Genomic DNA, 20,832 nt, shown 5'->3' with positions numbered 1-20,832 from the left:
AAACACAACACAGGTTTATCGGGAAAAAAAAAAAAAGTTAAATATATATGTGGCACGATTATTGGCACCCCTATGAATACACATGAGAAAAAGTATGTATAGAGTGAGAACCTACTCTCACCTTTGAGAGAGTAGGTTCTCACCCTATTGAGAGTGTGCCTTGACGTGGCGGGTGAGCTTAATTATGCTTTGGCCAATTCATATAACCAAAACCTCTCATTTATATTATGTTTATATATTTGTTGCCAACTTTATTAGGGTAAGAAGCGCAGACAGTTTTTGTTTTTTGTATACATTGTACAGCCAATACACTGTTTCTTGCAGCATGCTTACACCTGTTTGGTAGGCCTCGTATTACACATTTGTATTATTTGAGCCTGTGACTAGCTTAGCACACCGACATTTTTTCGTTTCCCTGTTTGCACATATTTGAGGTTGTTGGCTCCTCATCAGTCTGGTTGCAGCTTGCTGTCCAGGGGTTAATAAGGAGGAGGTTTAATTGCACCTCCCCCAACACATTAATAAGGTTTTGGTAGCAGTATAAACTGCTTTGTGTGCCACTATGTAGGAGGTGAGAGTAGGTTCTCACCCTATTGAGAGTGTGCCTTGACGTGGCGGGTGAGCTTAATTATGCTTTGGCCAATTCATATAACCAAAACCTCTCATTTATATTATGTTTATATATTTGTTGCCAACTTTATTAGGGTAAGAAGCGCAGACAGTTTTTGCTTTTTGTATACATTGTACAGCCAATACACTGTTTCTTGCTGCATGCTTACCCCTGTTTGGTAGGCCTCATATTACACATTTGTATTATTTGAGCCTGAGACTAGCTTAGCGCACCGACATTTTTTCTTTTCACGGTTAGAAAAATGCCAACCCTTTCAGTGACTATTATGGCCTAGTCCAACTAGGCCTAGGTCAGAAGATCCAGGGGGCTGCCTCATAACAACATAGCCAATCGTCCTGTTGTATGATCAGTCTTTCTATAACCCCAATCTTGAATAGGCCTGCTAAAAGGAGATCATTGACCTCTCCAGCCAGCCTATTAACTCTATGGAGATCTGGCCGTCACTGCCGTGTCAGCGCAGCAATAAGGATGGAGGTGTGGAGGGGGCAGAAATGAGAGACACACAGGGTTAAGTTTAGCACAGCAAGGAACATAAATATGATACTGAAGCCTGTCTTCACAAGTCTCCTTTAAAAGGCTTTTTATCCTGTGCATTTCCAGTAATACAACTTATATATATTTTATAAGGATATAATCAAAAAGTGACACAAAAATTATATATAGAATACCGTGAGTAAGTGCTAATCACAATATCACACTCTCTTATAGGTGTCAATCCATAAATATAATGGGGAAAAAAAACGAAAATGTTATTTATATATCATTTATGATCGTTGTTTGGTGGAGAGTTGAAAAAGCCAGCAAATGTGCCAAGATTACGTGTATAACGTTCATATAACTTTCACTGTTCCTGTTTCCTGGTCCATCACCCACCCAAATGCTGTGTTGTTGAGCTATGACTCATAGCCGCCAAGGACAGAAATGGCAACGGTTGCTACATGTTTGGGGCTGATTGGTTGTTTTTCCTGTCTGATAGCTGCAGGCACGGAAGAGAAAAGCAGCTTATCAAATGCTTCAATCTACTTTGCCTAGTGTGAGAGCTTAGGAGAAGATGGCTGCCTTGTTTTCCAGGCCTGCAAGGATATGACCATGCAGGAGAAAATGAGAATCAAAGCGTGAAACATCTTAATGTGCTTTGCTGTGACATTTAACGGTTATAAATAAACACAAAGACCCCTTTTTTCCTGTTTTTCTTTTGTTAATGGAATATTAACCCCTTGTTTACTGAGGTTATTTCTTTCTTGCATTTTTACATTATTTTTGTTAAACTACTATTTTCATTTTTAATTTTTCTTGCACCAACACAAATTATATGTTGTTTTTTTCAAGAGCTTTCTTTTTTTTTTTGGGGGGGTACTTTTTCCCCATGATACAATAACTTTCCCTAAACACCCACAAAAGTATATTTTTTTGGAGAGCAAGACAGCCCAGGATATTTTATTATCCTGGCAAAGGGAGCTGTAACATTATTTTTGTTGCTCCCCCCCAAAAAATTTCTCACGTTTCTTATGATTGTTTCAACTGATTGCATGCATCTGCAGAGATATCCACCAAAATGTATTCAGCTGTGTCTCTAGATTACAGAAATACCCCACATGCATAGATTTGTATATATTTTTTTAAATCTACATGACAGGCTCATTTCACTGCGCACAGAATAGGACAGGGTAGGCACTCACTGTAAAGGGTTAACTGATAATACACAAACACACAGTTTAGATTAAAAAATATATATTTTCACAAGTACCCCAGCCTATCTCTTGTAACCGCTTTTGTGGGCCACAGCTCACATCAATGTTATCACCAGCCCGGCTGAGAGTGATGAGAGTTGTAATCTAGTCATCAGCCTATTTCTAAAATAAAACACAAGGGTAGTGTAGGGTATTTGTTCGTATTTTTTTTTTTTGTGATTTATTTTATTGATTTTATTTGCAAGGGTTGGCCAGCTGTGTCATAATGTCTAATCTCCTGCATGACAGCAGGGATCAGACAGTTTAAAGGGTGCCACTATAGGCTGCTAACCATAGATCAGCTGGGAACCTGTTGGCTATTTTTTTATTTTCTTTTTTTTTAAACTTTTTATGGCATGGTAGCAGGAGGCCACTGTGCCTGCTCCATGCAATTATTGTTTATTTTGAACTTTTCCGAGTCCTGTTGATCAGTCTCTGACCGATCAGTAGCACTCACTATACATGAATGAAGCATCGCTTTCCCTGTGAACACGAAGTGTCCATTCATAAAGGAAGTCTTGCATGATCACGTCATCACAGAAGACCGGGAACCGACAGGAAGCAATGTGCATGGTATGTCCATCACTACTTTATTCATGGCCTTCTATGTCGTCAATATAGATTTTTGTGCAGATTTTTTAATTTCTTTGGCATTATTTTGTAATTCAAAACCTCCAAGTATAACAATATATGATGTAATTAAACAACAAGAGACTAGATATATCCCAATATATAAACACATCAATTCCATATTATTATTATTTTATTTCTATAGCCCCAACAATTTGCACAGAGCTTTCCTACAATAAATACATTCAACGTGTATGACAAAAACTAGACCTGAGAGATTAAGACAAGCCGATACATTAGGTAATGAGGGCCCTTCTTACAATCTTACAATCTAGACATCTAAAGAAACCATTAGGGGAACGCCATACCCTTCATCTTAAAGAGACCATAACACTTGACCAGGACATGTACAACAAAAATATTATTCATCAAAATAATGAATACACAATTAATGACAAAATAACGGATATGCGAAAAAAGCACACAGGAAACATACATGGTTAATGGCGCATAATCAATGGCTGCATGCTGAAGCACCCAATTCGCTACTGGTTACCGTGGGGTGCTGTTGGCCTTCGGTCCATCTGGCATTTGCCTGATGTCTCAGGCTGGTCAGGGCCTGTGCACAAGTAAAATTTCAAACAGAACTCAAGGAGGATGATACCATGGAGGAGATAAAAATAAACATGGGTAATTGAAAATGGCTTAAAGTTGGCAATAGCTGCTTAAAAAATGCAGTTTAAAATAGTTTTTTGTACACCCTTTTATAAGATATCGCTTTATGCCAAACCATCTCTGTTCCTTTAAAAACATAGTTTAATTAGATGTGGAAGATTTCACAGGAGCTGGGCTCCTGGAGGGGCCTGAGGGCCAGCCCCCTCCCTACCGACTAGGGGCCCTGGCCTTGGAAGGGATTCTGTTTTTGGGGAAGTTTTGGGGGTCAGGACTTACAGGACAGAGACCTCTATGGCCAGTATTTGCACCAAGATCCGATATCCAGCCGGTTTCAGCCAGGAGTCAGGGAACTGCTCCTGTTTATAATCTCCCCCATAGACTTTTATAGTGACCCCCTACTGTGCTGAGCTGGGTTGAGTGCAAAGGAGGGCCTGATTGAGAACTATGTGTGTTTGGCTGTTACTATTGTATGTAAATTCCCCCTTTGTACTGTTGTAAATACTGTTGCGTTTCCCACTAAATAGAGTTCCTGATTTTACCCTCAAGCATCTAGTCTCGGGTAATGTTTCTTCAGGGAAAGACAGCAGTGTGGCCGATAATAAAAGAGAGGTTCAGTGGATGGAGTAACGGAGGAAACCAACTTTATTGGGGTAACGAGACGCGTTACAGAAGAAACTATAAGAGACAAAGTAAACACAATAATATACTAACCATTGGTAGCACACCAATACTTCAAAACTGGAGCTAAGTAAGGATATAAAGGATTCACACACTTGTTTGGCTCTTAGCTGAGGAAAAAATCATGAAATACTGGCTTTTATCCTTTACAAATTTCCATTTAATTTATATTGTAGCAAATCCAGTAACCTGGCCCATTTTTGCAGGGTAACAAGAGGTTGTATCAACACAGCAGTGTTTCATTGCAAAATGAAACCATATTTTAGTGAATTAGTAAGAGCAAAACAGCAGAACGTCTGATGTTTTCCATACATCTCTAATTTGTAGTACACAGTGTGGTTTTTATCGCAGTTTAATTTTATGGGTTGGAATACACGAAGATCCGTAAAGCATGGTGGATTCATAGAAGTCTTTATGCATTATGAAAAGTGATACGTAATCATATTTGGTAGAGCAGCAAATGGAAAAGGAGAGACAAGCAGTGAAATAGGGAGGAGAGACACAGGGCAGTGGCAGTATTTATTTGGTACTTTAAGTAATGTAAATGAGCCTGCTATATGCCAAGTTTTATAAATATGGGACTAAAAATCAATACGCCATCTGACTACTTTGCTGTAAACAACACCACTAATCCAGGATTTAGAAAGCAATATCTTTTGGATGCTACATTTTTAGTCAATTTGCCTTCAATCCTGTTGTCCTCTGTGTAATACCTCTGCAGAAGCACAGTCGTAAACTTTTCTTCGCTCTGATCTAAAAACCACAACTGAAGTTTCACTTTAAAACAGAGGAGGCTACAATACAGGAACATAATTCAAGCAGGAACAGGAAACTTTTCAAAACAGTACATGAAATATTAAGTACCGCCGGGGAAAAAAACTGATGGGAATACCAAGAGCCATGTTCTTTTTCAAATTATATTGCTAAATGTTAGTTTACTTTACTTTACTTTACTGGTTATAGCCCATTGGGACCTTTAGAATTAGGTTACAAAACATTTATTATGTTAATACAAGTAGGTAACTCCCCTTTGCAATTGCAATATATATATATATATATATATATATTGATGCAAAATACAGTTACTACTTAGAGAAATGGATGAGATGGAAGGTGTAAACGTAAAATGAAATTCTTGACAGGAAACCAATAGTTAGCCGTATATGAGAACGACTCAATTAAATCAATTAACTATGTGGGCAGTAGGACAAGATCCAAAGATCAAAGATGGGAACCTGTTCTTCTGCAAATAAAACAATTTCGTCTTAAAGAGAAAGTGTTATAAAGATTGTTACAGTTCTTGAAAACCGTAATTGAGCAGTGTCACAGATTAGATGTAACGTGATGTGCTTTTGACCAAATGTATACTTGCTTCATGTATATCTGCACGTAGTTGTTCTGTAGCAACACTTAGCAGATGAATACTTCCACGGAGACATGATATTACCCATCATGAGCTTTTTGGAGACATTTTGGAGAAGGGATAAGTGGTGTATTTACGTGGGGGAACTGCCATGGGTCAGACCAAGGCCAGGTTCCTATGCTTCCTCAAACGGTGCATCTTCTGTGTTGAACACTGGAACCTGGGTGAAAATTCTCCTAATGTTTCTATCCTCTTTGTCATGGAATTAGGTTCTGGAGAACCTCAGTGAGATGTTTCCTCAAGATGGCCCGAGGTCATTTCATTAAATACCCACAATTTCTGGCTTCCTGTGCTACATACAGGGAAATACTTACTAATGATAATGATGTCAGATTACAACACGACCTGCTTGCAAGGTTGCATTCCAACTAGCAAACTATTGCTATAAAAAATAAGGCAATGCAATATGTTGCGAGAGTGATTCACCGTCTATTAATAACAATCCAACTGTAATTTATGGATGCTAGGAATTTATGGCAGAGAAGTTATAAACGCCTGAGTAATATAATTAGTGCTTCATCTTTCACTTAAAACCCTCCATAATCTTTAACTCATGCTGGCCAAGTTGAACAGGTGCAACATTCTGCATTCACAATATCATATATTAGACATAAATAACACTGTTTTTTTCTTTTACTATCTCAATTCTTTTAACTTAGTGGATCTGTCATTGCCACACATTCCCTACAAGATGCATTTTGTTATATTTTCTAAACTAAACAGCTGAAATAAAGAGACTATCTTAGATTATGGCGTTACACAGATGGTGGCACCTGGCCCTTATGAAGTAGCTCCCTACTTGGAAGCCCTTTCTGTTAAAATCATGTGCAGGGCAACCTTCTTGAAAGGATGCTTGTTGAATCCTTATACATTGTGCAATCATCAATAGACACAATTTTTTTTCTGATCAGTGCCGCTATCCCACACTATATACGGTACATACGCTTGGTATCCCCAGATACTAAACAGTGGTGGTATCACATGGGTGGTGTAGTGATTCGACAGTGTTCTACCTGTAGAATGACCATTTTGCAAACGTACAGCCAGGAGATAATTATGGTTATTATGATTCCCCCACCAAATTAAGGATTGTTGGGGCCTTTACCCATATTTACTTACTTTCTAACAAGTGGAGGGCAAGCCAGGCCAAACGGCCCAGCACATTAGAGAAGTCCTGCTCAATACACATCATACAGTTATGACCAATACATATCAAATAAGTCACTGCATGAAGGAGCGCTGTGCTGTATCTAACCTTACCTTGAAATAATTGTAAAGGCTAACCAATGGATTCTTTGATATTGATGCAAATGCAGTTAATATCTAACATATCTTCCCTTAAAAACATTTCTTACTTTACGATATACCAATGTTAAACAATACAGAAGTTCTCTGAAGACATTTTTAGGGGTCTCAGAAGGGATTTACTAAAATTACACAAAAGTCTTCAAACTTTCTTCTTACTTTGCGTGCTGATCCTTTAATGTAATGCTGCATCACTCTCCTTAGTAATGGTATAACGGAAGGTTTTCAGACACACGTTTCCTCTTAAATCCTTGATCATTTGCTTACATACCAATATGCGGATTTGAACACTGTATTTAAATTTCTAATGGACACTAGAACTTTGACACCATCATTTTGGTGAGTAATGTGGATTTTTTAATTACTACTAGAATTATAAATTATTACTATCATTTTTAATTGATGTTTTCATTCGTATATATCCAAATCCGTTTGTTCATAAGAAACACATCTACAGTCACATGTTCTGTGAGTGTTCTTGATTAGAGCACATTTTGGCCCATGGGATCTCACGGCGTTTAGTCTGAAGCTTCAAACCTTCTATAGCTCTCTTATCTAGTCTATCACGTATTTTGTAATTAAAGTGAAGAAAACCCAGTTGTCCAGAAGCCACCCACTTACCTTCCATGCTGGTAGTACAGGTAAGAGTGCCAGTGCCAGAATCTAGGGCAATTATAATCCCTTAATAAAAATCAAGAGGGGAGGAGATGGAGTTATAATTTATTTTGCGTATTATCCTTTGAATCACTTTAAAGGTCAAGGACACCACCTCTTGAGAAGAAACAATTAAACATTTTTTGGGGGGAAATACCACTTGTGTTAAGTTATTTTATGTGTGTGGAGCACAAAATACTCTGCTCAAATATAGACACTTTAGTGGAAAAGGATGATGTTAGTATGTTAGTTTGTATAGATGTCAAAAACTATGGGAAAACCATATTTTCTTTCGTAAATAAAAAAAAAGTTTTTTTGTGGCTAGAAAAATACGCCTTTAATCCTCTGGCACATATAAGATTAGATGCAGGTGATCAGAAACCAAAGCTCCGGGTCAACTACTGTTGTATATAATGTAATTAAAATCCAGTTCTCTCGTATGCATTACTAGTCATTCTGTAGAACGCCTACAGTTATCAAACAGTATAATTTTCATGTGAGAAAATAATTTTCACAGCATTGACACTTTGTGCTGCTGAGTTTTCAAAATGTCTAAAGGTCTCTCTTCTTACTCATAAAGTAACTGAAGCGCTAGAATTTGTACCGGAAAAAAAATCTCTTGATTTATCTTAAACTATTCTCCTAACCCTGGTTAAATAATATTCATGTAAGTACCCTGGGTGCTTGCAGGCAGAGGCAGGAGGGGAGACTTGCCTACCAGATTCAGAGTCCAGACTGTTAATCAATGAACCTCCATGGCAATCTCAAGATGTGAGAAAACAATCAGTAACAGAAATGAAAGTATTTAAAAAAATGAATGGCGTGAATGGAATAAGCGTAAAATTAAGTAAACAGAGGGCAGGAAACGGGATTGCCACTTTTATCTGTTCCTTCTTTGGAAGTCTACAAATAATATATTTTCCCCATTTTCTCTATATTTGGATACACTTTCTCACATTAAACCATTTACTGTGATTCTCCACATTTGGTTACACAGTGGGTTATCTGAATTTTAGCTTCTTGTAGTCTGGGTGGGATCTATGGTTTTTGTCCCACTTTCTGTATAGCTCTAACCCCTCCCCCATCATTGTGATGTACACCTGCACACCTCTGTGATATGCTAACCCTGCGTTCAGGACCCGGCTTCTCCCAATAGACCTCCAGTTGAGCTTGAATGTTCCTATACAGCGATGTGTGCTGGCCTCGGCTGAATAAGCCTTGAGCAGCAGGTCCAGGGGGACAGCAGCCCTTCTGCGGCATAAGAAGGAACCCTTTATTGAGCCACAACTCAACAAAGATCACTGATTTCTCAGCACAACCTTCATAGTTTACTTCTACCTGGTGCTGCGCATCCTTAAATAGCTAAATGTCAGGATATGACATCATATCCTAGCACTCAGAAGAAGTATGGTGGCATTGAGGGGGCGCCTCTGCCCTGGTTTAGGCCTAGGGCATCGCTGAAGATGAATCCCCCCTATATCTTTTAGAGTTCCAGATTAAGATTAATGTAGACAATAAAGTACTAAGTAATATTACACTGACAAGTAGAGCTATAGCTTTTTATGTGATGTATGAGCTATGTGATGTATAGCTTTTTATGTGATGTATGAGCTCCATTTACTGCAGTTATTTCCAATAGATGGATACGTTTGTTAAAGAACAGTTAATATTTGTTTTTGGGAAGCCTGTGTATGAACTGTGCTCCAAAACCCTTAGAAACAGGACCAAAATGAGTCCTGTTCATTTTTCACAATGAAGAGTTAATAGAATAACTAGCTTATCTTCTGCCCCTTATCTTTTCCAGCCAAAGAAATGCAATGTAGCAACTCTATTAATAACTCTCTACAATATATCCCTAAGGCAAAGCGTTGGAAAAACTCTTGTGATGTTCCTTAGCTATGCTGTTTGTACTCTGCTCATTTTCCCAGTGGGGTGACTGACACAGACGCTCATGTTCTAGCACAATTGCCAGTCATATTATCTGTGTTTACATTTCTTTTGGTCATATACTTTTCTCTTACCCTGGAACTTGGTCATGTAAGGGATCTGTGTGATTGCACAATTAAGAGTATATATATTTTACGTACCTTTTAGTTATGAAAGAATGTGAATGCTTAAAATTAATGGGGTAAATCCTGACCTGTCATGTTATGTGAGACATTGCTGTAGCTGTTTTGTTAAAGCAGCAGCTGATTTAAAAATAGACGTTGCTGCACAGGTCATCAGCAACTCGATCAGCCAAGGATCGTAAGCCCTCCATCCCTGGATGACTGGACGGGGTGGGTAGTTTGTCTTTTGGGCACTGGAGCAGTTTTGAAAGTGGGTAGCAATCTTTCAACCAGCTGCACGCTAACAATCCTCCATTTCTACCCGCTGGCAATTGCACACCGAGGGATTCGCCCAGGGAACGGGTGATGGAGATCCAAAGCACCTCCACAAAGTCCCCCTGGACATGAACAAAAACTAATTCAGACTTTGCACTCCAAGAACAAATGTAAAGTGCTTTAATGTGCAATAAAGTGCCGGTATACACGCATAAACAGTACGAGAAAAAGACACTTTAAAAGTGCCATTGTCTGGATATCACTCAGTGGTAAAGTGTTCAAAGCCAATATGAACCACCTACCCTATACAGTGATAAATGTCTACATTCTTGTGGTGAGCCTGCATTTACTTACTTATTAATATTGGAAGTAACCTTATGGCAGTGCCCCTTATAGCTCAGCACCATAGGCAGCTACCTATTTTGCCGATACGGTAAGGCTCACCCTGGTTCTGCATTCAGTTATCAGCCATTCTAAATCTAAAGACAGGTATGCATACTACGTCTTCATTACTCATATGAGTTCCAGGCAAGTAGGTTAAATGTATTGTGTGACTCTCCAAACCACCCTCATTAATATCCCTCAGACAGGCCTGTAACCAATTCCCTTTTTATGAAAATCACACATGTTGAATAACAGAATTTTACACGTACTAGTCAGCAACATATCAGAAGTATATGTATCTCGAAAAACAACAGCTAATGTGGCACCCATTCATATTGGCTAAATTAATCAGATGAGTACTTAAAAAAGTACTGAGCGTGTAAGTATTAACAAAGCAGCTTATTCACCAATAGAAGAGGAATCGTGGATAAAAATATCCTAAATGCTTCATTCAGATATCTGTTTCTCAAAATAACATTCAATGTTTTCAACTCTAACATTTGACCTGTTTTAAATATTTGTAGAGACACATATGGGATGAGTCAATCACCCTAAACAAGTTAAATGGTTAAGTTGGTTAAGTGACCTCAGGGTTATTACCCTAAATTATTTAGTGCCAGAGAGGTAAGCAATGCCTTGCGCTTCAGACGACAGAGCTGTACACTACTTACCAGATGGTTAATGAAAAGATTGGCGATAAAGCATAATTAGGAGCAATACCCACTAAGCATTGAAAGCGGTACACTGTGAACAGAAAATAACTTTCACTTTTAATGGAACCTTAGGCAAGCCAATTACTTTAAATCTTTTTTTTTTAATTTCTATTACAATAACTAGTTTGGCTGCATTAGGATATCATTTACACATCATAATTCACTGTGAATCATCCTGTGGAAGAATTATTTAAAAACACAGAAACCTTTTTATATAACGAATGCAATTTCATCATAAAAAAGCCCAATGATGCCTGACTTAAATATATAGTGTACAAATACAGACATACTGCATTCAAAAATCCATGTTAAATCGGACCACTACAGCTATGCCCGTTTCCTTAAATGTAATCCCCAAACACTAAAATGCTGTTAGCGTACTATCCATCTGCATAAGGAAACTCTGTCAGCCTTGAGTGCTGAATACTTTAACACCTGGATAAAGGCTCAATACCAGTATTATTATTGGGTTATTTCACACTTGCTTTATGCTTATTGCTAAAGAAAGCCCAGCCAGTCAAGATGTCATCATTTGCTTTCTTCTAATCAGGTTTTATTAGGCTGATGATTTTCTCAGGCATTATAACCATTGGTGTATTCTAGTCCACTATACCCAAACCTAGGACGGCATTTCCAGGGAGAAGCAGCCCCTCTGTTGTATAACAGGGTGCCAATCACCCTGTTGGGTGATTAAGTTCCTTGTGGCGCCACTTCTCAATGGGCCATTTAAAAACAAATCAAATCAGCACAGTCCTCCATAGTTTTCTTCTGGACAGCACCAGGCGTGCTCAAAAAGCAGAAAACCGAGACTATGGCTAGTAGTAATGATGGTGGTGCTGCCCTGGTCTAGTGTTAGATAAGTATACCACTGATGGTAACCTTTTGATTCTAAAAGCCAAGTTCATCATTAAAGCTGTACAGCATTACACCTCAACTCATACCATGGTGGGCCGGATGAGACAATTATAGCTTCAAAGCATATTTAATGTAAGGGCTGTACGTTTCTTAGCTTTAATCTAAATCGTCATTGTAATATATCTAGTTTTTTAATTTATTATAACATTTGTTATCTGGTCCCATAAAAATAAAATCATTTAAATGTCCGCTGGCTGATTCAGTGAAGAGTCATTCATAGTCCTATATAATGTGAATCTTTTGTTTTAAAAATGATTTATGAATAATGGCTTTTGCTTAATACGTTCATCATAGAGGAATACTGGTTCACTCTTTATGTTTTACCTGGAAAATAAAATGGAAATGATTCGCCATTTCTCTTTGAATATTATTAAGTTAATAAAACATGACTTTTGTCATTGGATTTTAGAGGAGCAATCCAATAGTACTCTATGCACTTGAATTTGCGTAGGGTTGAGGTAGAGAGGTTGGGTTATTTCCCTCAAGAGTCCTATACCCATCAGCTGGTCATGGTCTTATGTTACTTATATTCAATGTCCCAGAAAATGGCCTCAGCCATCGAAAATAAAGGAGGTGCAGTTTTGTTGGGCTGCTTAAGGTTGCTGTGATAACCGCCCCTCTTGTATCTCACATGTTATAGCCCTGGGACCAAAAACTACTCCCCACACTGAGCTCTGCTCTGATTTCTAGAGCCTCCAGGAAAAATTAGGACAGTGTCCAGGGATGGTCAAGGCTAGGGGCATGACTGTACCATCACTTGTTACTCATAGCTAATTATGTAATTGAGTAGGACATTTTCAGCTGTCTATATACATATTATTGTAACTTTCAGAGCCACAGAATAATGTAATGCACTAATACATTAAATACCATATTGGCCCGAATATAGGCCGCACTTTTTTCCCCCACTTTAAGTCTTTAAAGTGGGGGTGCGGCCTATATTCGGGGTCTAGCGCCCGGCCGCCGGGCAGGCAGCGGGGTTAGGATACAGATCCCCCGCAGCGGTGCAGGGGACCTGCATCCTATTGTCTGATACGCTCAGACAGCCTCCCCTGCCGGCACTTTCCACGGGGGGGAGTACCGGCACGGGAGGTTGTCTAAGCGCATCGAACGGATGTTCACCGGCAGCAGCGATGCGCCGTTGCCGGTGAACGTGCGCACGATGCATTCTAACCCCCCCGACTTACCAGGGCAGACTCCCGGGTGTCTTGCAGAGCCGGCGGAAGACATCTACGCAATACGCGTATACAACTTCCGGTGCCGGCACTTCCGTTGAGTGCCGGCACCGGGAGTTGTATACACGATGTGCATAGATGTCCCCCTCCGGCCCCGTAAGATACCCGGGAGTCTGCTCTGGTAAGTCGGGGGGGGGGAGAGGACAGAGTGGCAGCATATCGCGGGGAGGACAGAGTGGCAACGTATCTCGAGGGGGGGGGGGGACAGAGTGGCAGCGTATCTCGGGGAGGGGGAGAGGACAGAGTGGCAGCATATCTCGGAGGGGGAGGACAGAGTGGCAGCATATCTCGGGGGGGGAGAGGACAGAGTGGCAGCATGTTTTTTGGTGCTTTTTTAAAGAAAAAAACTTTTTCTTTAAAAAAGCACCAAATTTTTAGGGTGCGGCCTATATACGGGGGCGGCCTATATCCGAGCCAATACGGTATTAGGAGGGACATCAGGAGGAAAAGGGGTTTGGTTTCCAAAGAGGGAATGAAGCTTTGAAACAATACTTGATAAAGGAAAGTAGGCAGAAGACATGTCATAGTTGGTAGACCCATCATTAAACCCCCACTCTGATGTCCACAAGGTTCTAAACACACGCCTACGCTACATTATGGAAAATACCCATTTAAAATGTGTTGCTGCTTCTTTAATTTTCCTAAGAAGCTAAAAATTACTTGATAACTGATCCCATTTTTTATATCAGCTAAGTAAATTCATTTCAGCGGGTTTCATGATGCACATGGCCATTCCAAAGAAATGACACGTGGCGCATTGTATTGTGAGGTAAATACCTGAAACACGAGAAAGCATTTTTCGTGTCTACAGTACAAAATAAACATTATTCTGAGCATTTAAGTCACATCAGCATCATCTTCCTATGAACACGAAAGTTTATTTTTATTTCTGTCTTCAATTACAGGACAGAGCAGATGGCAATGGCTCAGTCTGGAGAGATGCAAATTTTACATTAATGCACAATCTCTGCTGATATGCTGAATATATTCAATGCACGGTTGATTTTTGGCCCACCTGTTGTCTTTCCAAATCCTTATTTTTAGGTGAATGCGAATGCAATCGAATTTCCAGCCAGCAATAATTAGCTGCGCATTAACACAATGCGTTGGCTGAAACGCTGCATTGCATTCTGGGAGCATAAACAATGCTGAACAGGTGCGCATTCATCCACATTACCCATTCACCAACAAAGTGATAAGTTTATAATGACAGTACATGGAAAAATACACTGAAAATGGCTACGAATATAATTTGCCACATGCATTCGATAGCAATTTGATGATCACATTATACCGTTTTCTAGCTCCATAATGTGGAGCTTTGTGATGTATGTGAATGCTGTGTGATCACAGACAAATACGTTGGTGAATGTACAGTTTTTTTCTCCCATATTTAATCACGTTCTTCATCTTCACACAGCAATCTGTGTACTGGATCAAGCCCACAAACAAAAAGCAAGGGGAAATCTAGCCAGTGACCCAGCGATATAGCTAGCAAAATACAACAATAGTCCAGTACGCATTCATGAAAAAGGGTCTGCATAGAAAATCCATGAACTGAGCACTTAAAGAATCCAGTTATAATGTAAATGCTGCTTAAATGTGTTGCACCAGATACTCATACTAACGTATAAAAAAAAGCTTGTGGTAGTGACCCCAAGTCTTCATTTCATAGGAGCCCAGGGGGTATCTGTCCCCCTGTAGCCCATTGGCATGTACATGAAGCAGCTTTGCCCTTGGAATATGTATTAAATATATTAAAATGAAGAGCATTATAAACTGTCCTTCTTGTGGATAAGTTCTTTATATATAATATGGTTGCACCCATTGGCACTTTGTAGGGTATTCAAACCCAAAGTCATGTATACCGCGTTATGCAGACACAATGCTCTGAATCCATGGTTTTTTAAATTATGTTTTACAACGTTCATTTCTCGTTCAACTATGTTGAAATCGTTATCACGTTCTAGCTGGGATTCACTGAGCCGCTGACAGGCGTAATACAAGCACAATGTAGCATATATTGTTTGGAATATCAGATTCTAAATTTATACTTGACGTAGAACTGGATAATTAGCTTGAATGAGATTTAAATGAAACCTTATCTGTTTTGGGTATATTTTTGGTTTGGTTGGTGGTGTTCAAGATACTTTCAATGCAGAAATAAATAATACAAGGAGTTTGTAATCTATAAAGTGGAAAATCCCTCCTTATTTAAAATTACTAATGTTACTTGTTTTTGAGTAACTGAGATTATTCAGGAAAGTACCAGGTTTAAGTGACATAAATTAATGGGATTAGCCTTTAAAAAACCTAATTCTCTACAACGCTTAATAAATTCAATGCTAAACAAATGTTTTAGTTATATATATATATATTCTTATTGAAATAAAATGCACTGTATATATAATATCTGGTCCACAGAAAAACTGCTACAAGCTTTACAATTAACTAAAAATAAATCGTATACATATTAATCTGCCAAACACGTGCACTGAACCAAAAACACATATCACATACGACACGCAGATATGATTTTCATAATCTGTTCTTACTTCCTTGAGTCCTGGCTTTAAATGAAACAGAATACACCGGTAATAGGCATCTCGGTTTTAAAATTCTAATGGATATAAGTGGGGTTAATACGTACACACAGTACACACTATCTCAAATTGTTTGACTTTTTTCTTTCCAAGAATCTCTGACTCATTCTCATACTTTCCAAACAACACAGCCAGTTCCGATTGAGCCCTCATCCAAAACTCTCCACAGATAAAACCCGTAACCTTCAACGGTGAGGGAGGCCGGTTATCACATTAACTGCAAAATCAGGAAGTCACAAAACCAGCCTAAGACAATAACGTGTTCTACTTACATCGGGGGTGAAGGGAACCGATCCCCGTTTTTCTGTTTTATTCCTTGGTACTTATTCCAAGCCAGTTTCCACGGATTAGTCACCTGTCGGCAGAATTAGACATCAGAATTACTTTTTGAATAGAGAGAATGCACTGATCTCCATGATCTCCCAGAGTTTTCAGTAATCTTTTATTTAATCCATTGTTAAAATGTAGAACGGAGATGTTTGACTCATACAAAAAGAAACTATTGCAATGGTATGCGTTAGAATTTGGATTTATCCATTTTCAAAAAGGTACGTAACACAAAAGGCCAAATGCTTCAAATCAAATAATAAATATACATAAAGATACAACCAGTAAATAGTGAAAAATCATAAATCATAAATAATATTGGTCTAGGAAGCTTCTGATTTTACAACAACAGCATGACACGTCTGAGAAACACTGATTGATCATAATTCTGGATTCATCTCTTGCTATGAGCTCCAGGTCAAGATCAGGAACTAAAAATACAGTACATAGATGAAATGGGGGGAGAAACACAGGAATGGTGAGAGCTTCACATCCCTCAGCTGTCAAACGTGAAGTCTCCAGGACGTTCTCTACAACACATGGTCTACAAATCCATTTCGGGCACATGGCACATACTATATATACAGTCTGTCACAGCCTTTGATGTTTTCTGTCCCATTCAGAGTGTCTTTACTCGCTAAAAACCCACCGGTTCAGAGAAGCATACAATCTATATCAATCTGTCCTTCCCACTGCCAAGATTTGTAGGCCACTGACTTCTCCACATGACCCTGGTTATAAAAATCTAATCACCTTCAAAGAAGCAGTCCCTCGCCTTTTTGTCTTAACATGTGAAAATGTTGTTGACCATTTTGCATGTTGCCAATGTTAATGCTATTGTTCATTTCTCCTATGGAATCTGACGGCGTTCTATAAATAAAATGTAATGTAATAGCGTCTTCCTGGAAAAAACATGGCTTTTGACAGTAATCCGTTTGACAAACAGCTAAAAATATACAATGGCACCATTTCATTTTACATATAGAAAAGCGTAGCAATAAAACGATTTGAACCGTTAATTTAGTTTGTCCTGTATTTTTTTAAATCACTAGTTGTCGTGATTGTCTGGCTCCATAGTGTAAAATAAAATAAGAACTAGCCGCAGTTAGAAATGTTGTTTGATTAAAAAGAAAATCTCAAATTCCCTGGCTTGCCTCTTTCCAGGAACCTCTGACTTTTCTCTCTTCAGAGTTCAATGATACTAAGCAGCCATGAGTTAACAAGAAGCCACTTATTACGATTACAAGAACCACTGTTACATCCTAAACATAAAATGACAGTAAGGGCTGTAAAGCACCATTATGGAATACTTATGGAGGTGTTGGTCATAAGCACGTACGGCGCTTTGAAGAATAAACTGGATTGCTTTTTTGGTAAGAAAGGTATACAGGAACATATTACTTTAAATGTTTTTAAACTTATTCTAACTGCCCTATGTGCTTGATTTAAACCAGTGTTCACTAATGTAATGTCCAGAGGTAGCTTCGTATTCACTATGTGTTGAGTGCCACAGGTTGCAGAACATCTGCGTTCCCTGGTGACTTTTACATTAAGCCCTTGATCCATGAAGGTTTAGTACACTTCATCATATCAGATCTTTCAGGTGAGACATCGTTGGGACTTCTAAGTCTATAGTGTGGAGGTATGTCCTTCCGCATGAAAGCATGGAGATAGCAGAGAATGGCTATGGAAGTAAGGCTAGACACACCAGGGGAAAGTCAGAAAGGATGAGGAACACGTGAAGTTAAATACCAGTAGCCTTCCACCTGGAAATAAAAAGCTGTCCTTGCAATATTCCACTCCAGTACCCAACAAGGGCGAATACATGTCGTTAGGTTCTGATGGGCCAGAAGCAGGTCAGGAATTTTATGTAATCTTAAAACATTAGTGTTTAAAACAAACAACCAAAAAATAATGAATTAATATGTGAATGCTCAAGCTGGGATATCCAAAAAATGTTAGTCTTTTTTTAATAGGCAAGTCTTAGACTGTGAGCGCTGTAACAGAAATTCTATGTTACAATGCTAAACCAGGAGAGTTACAATTTTGGGATGTATTTCCTTTAACTTTAAATGTCAAAGCTGTAATGGTAACTATAAATGGAGTTTTATGGAGTGCTCCTAACATGTTTACAGCGGTTTATTACTTTGCATTGCCTGATTTCCACTGAAAAGTTGTTCAAAGTAATTTTCTCTACACCTAGATTTATTTTTTTATGTTCTGCCTATTATTCGCTTCACTTATTGGTGATTTTTTTATGTTCTGTGAATAAAGAAGGTTACAGAGCCAGCTCTAATCTAAACCAGGAACGTCGCAAGCAGTGCATACCAATTCCTATAATGCAGTTATCAAGAAACAAGTATTGCTTTTCATTTATATCGTAACAACCACCTAATTCTTACTATGCTACAGATGAACTCTGTATGCCCGAGTTTCTCGGAATCTACGTTAAAGCTGGTGGGATGATTAATTGTGTACTAGGAATTTTCTTTTTCCAGAGACTGTAAATAGAGGCTTGGTGCAATGCCTGGATATACAGTATCTGATCAATTGCTATAACGTTTTTTAATTCATACCACTCAGCAATTTACAATTGAATTCCCGGTGGGAAACGAGGAAGAGAGTAGTAGTCATTGGTTCCGCTATATGGCAAAAAGGGGTTATTCGAATTGTTTCAAAGTATAATATGGGTTTGTAAACATCAGTAGCTAAAAAGAAAATAATTTCTATGACATTAGATGACTGTTGGGTTTCATGTATTCAAAACATTGTCATCTATGGTGGCTAATACCTATATACACCCATTTTAATCCTTAGAATGATCCCTGTATGCTGTACAATGGAGATGGACATTTTTTTGCCAACCATAAACAAACTGATTCTGTGGCAAGATGCCATACTCAGGTTTGCTTACATGGGGTTAATGCTTGACTGGTGAGATCTAACAGGACCAACCCAGCTTGATGTGGGTAGAACATTCAGACCATTGCTATTTCTACCCTGAGCCATGCTGAAAGCTATATATTAAGTAACAGGCGAATGCAACTGTGGGGAACCCATGTAACAGTGGGTAATGAATCCTTTGTATGCTTCTGTGTATGTCTTCACCTAGAATTTCTACAGTGCTTTGGAGTTGTAGTTTAGTGAACATAGATAGGTTCCTAAACACCCCCATGCATTCTGATGATGAGCCTTATGAAAGCATAGGGGTATATGTATGTGAACGCATGCCACCATAACAATCAATGGATTGGTCCAGTCGGGATGACCATTCCATGGGTTGTTATGGTGACTAATGTGTTCATCCGTCAGCTTTTATAATAATATCTCTACTGAATTAAGGAAGGGCTTTATTTCCCTTGTAATCTCCCAAAACCTAGAGCTGATGCTGCCAAAGAACCACTAATTACAAAACATTCAGAGAATCCACGACACATAACAAAAGATTCACATCTTGTTTCACAAGGCAGTGTCCGTTCTGTCTGATCAGTCATGTTTCTTCAAACATAGAATAACTGCGTGCTACTTTCACGCCTTTCTCCTTGAACACTTCCAGTAGGACATACAAAGATTCTTTCTGAGCATTCAGCAACTGCCATGTTATTCACACAGAGAAATACTTTTAACTGGAGAGCAAAGAAACCATTTGCTACACGTACAGTACATAATAGGCTGGACATAAATCAAAATACTGCATGCAGAATAAAACACTCACTAATTTAACCTTTGTAAAGGGGTCTATTTACTAAAGGGGGGATGCAAGGATAGTTTGTGGTTTCAACTCTCACTCTTCGCTATTTATTATTAAGGGCCGACAGCAGCAACTTTCCCCAGCAAGAAAGGCTGAGCTGACCCTGTGTAATGCATAATTAAATGGATGTGGAGACACTGGGAATAAATCTCACTGATTTAACTATGGTTTATACAGGGCCAGCTCATGAGGATGGGGCTTCCTAATGAATAGCGAAGTCAAGGCGTTCAATCCATAACATATCAACACCACTTTTATAAGTATACCTCAAAGTGTCTGTGAAACTGTGAACACTAAATAAAGTATCAGCATCTAAAAAAAGCACTTTCTATTTTCTTCCATCGTCGGTTTTCTATGTTTTTCTCTAGATACTCAATCCTGGGAACATCCAGACTCCAGCTACCTGGAGCCTTCCCATTTTGTGATGTGGGTGAGCAGTCCCACGGATGTCACATGTGGGGCTTGATGCAACACCCAACCCGTGACCCAGAGTTTCTCCATGATGACTTTCCCGATATGGCCATACTTAATAGCACTCGGACCAAGATGCTTTAAAATGGCCGACTCTCCATTTTGAGTACACTGGTCATGCTAGTTTGCCAATTATACAAACCTTTACATTTTTTATTATTTTTTTGTGGCATCACATGATTCCTCAGCAGTAAACCTATCATTACCATATTATTATATCGGCTGCCTCCATAGTAGATGTTTTGAAATAAAAAGTATTTTCAAAAGGATGCTTTCATTTCTTGTATTACACAGAATAATAATGGTTTGTATGTATTCTGGCTGTAAATCCCTTAGATTATGTAATATGTTTTCTCCCCTCTTTGACACTAAGTGGGAAAATATTATGACACACACAGTACCCTTCCATGGTGTTTATGTTGTCCTTGTTTGACCTTCTTTTC

General features: G+C 38.8%; 1 protein-coding gene across 3 annotated transcripts in view; it reads right to left on the bottom strand.

Moving 5' to 3' along the window:
- TBL1X (transducin beta like 1 X-linked) overlaps window positions 1-20,832 on the bottom strand; it is a 120,450-nt gene that overhangs the window by 59,813 nt on the left and 39,805 nt on the right. For all 3 annotated transcript variants that reach the window (XM_053457405.1, XM_053457404.1, XM_053457406.1), the window contains one exon: window positions 16,113-16,195. The gene's annotated coding sequence lies outside the window, so the exon portion shown is untranslated. The remainder of the gene's footprint in view (window positions 1-16,112; window positions 16,196-20,832) is intronic.

Source organism: Spea bombifrons, chromosome 2 (genome assembly GCF_027358695.1).
Source record: "Spea bombifrons isolate aSpeBom1 chromosome 2, aSpeBom1.2.pri, whole genome shotgun sequence".
In the NCBI taxonomy this organism is placed as follows: Eukaryota; Metazoa; Chordata; class Amphibia; order Anura; family Pelobatidae; genus Spea; species Spea bombifrons.
This window is presented reverse-complemented; position numbering and strand designations above follow the sequence as displayed.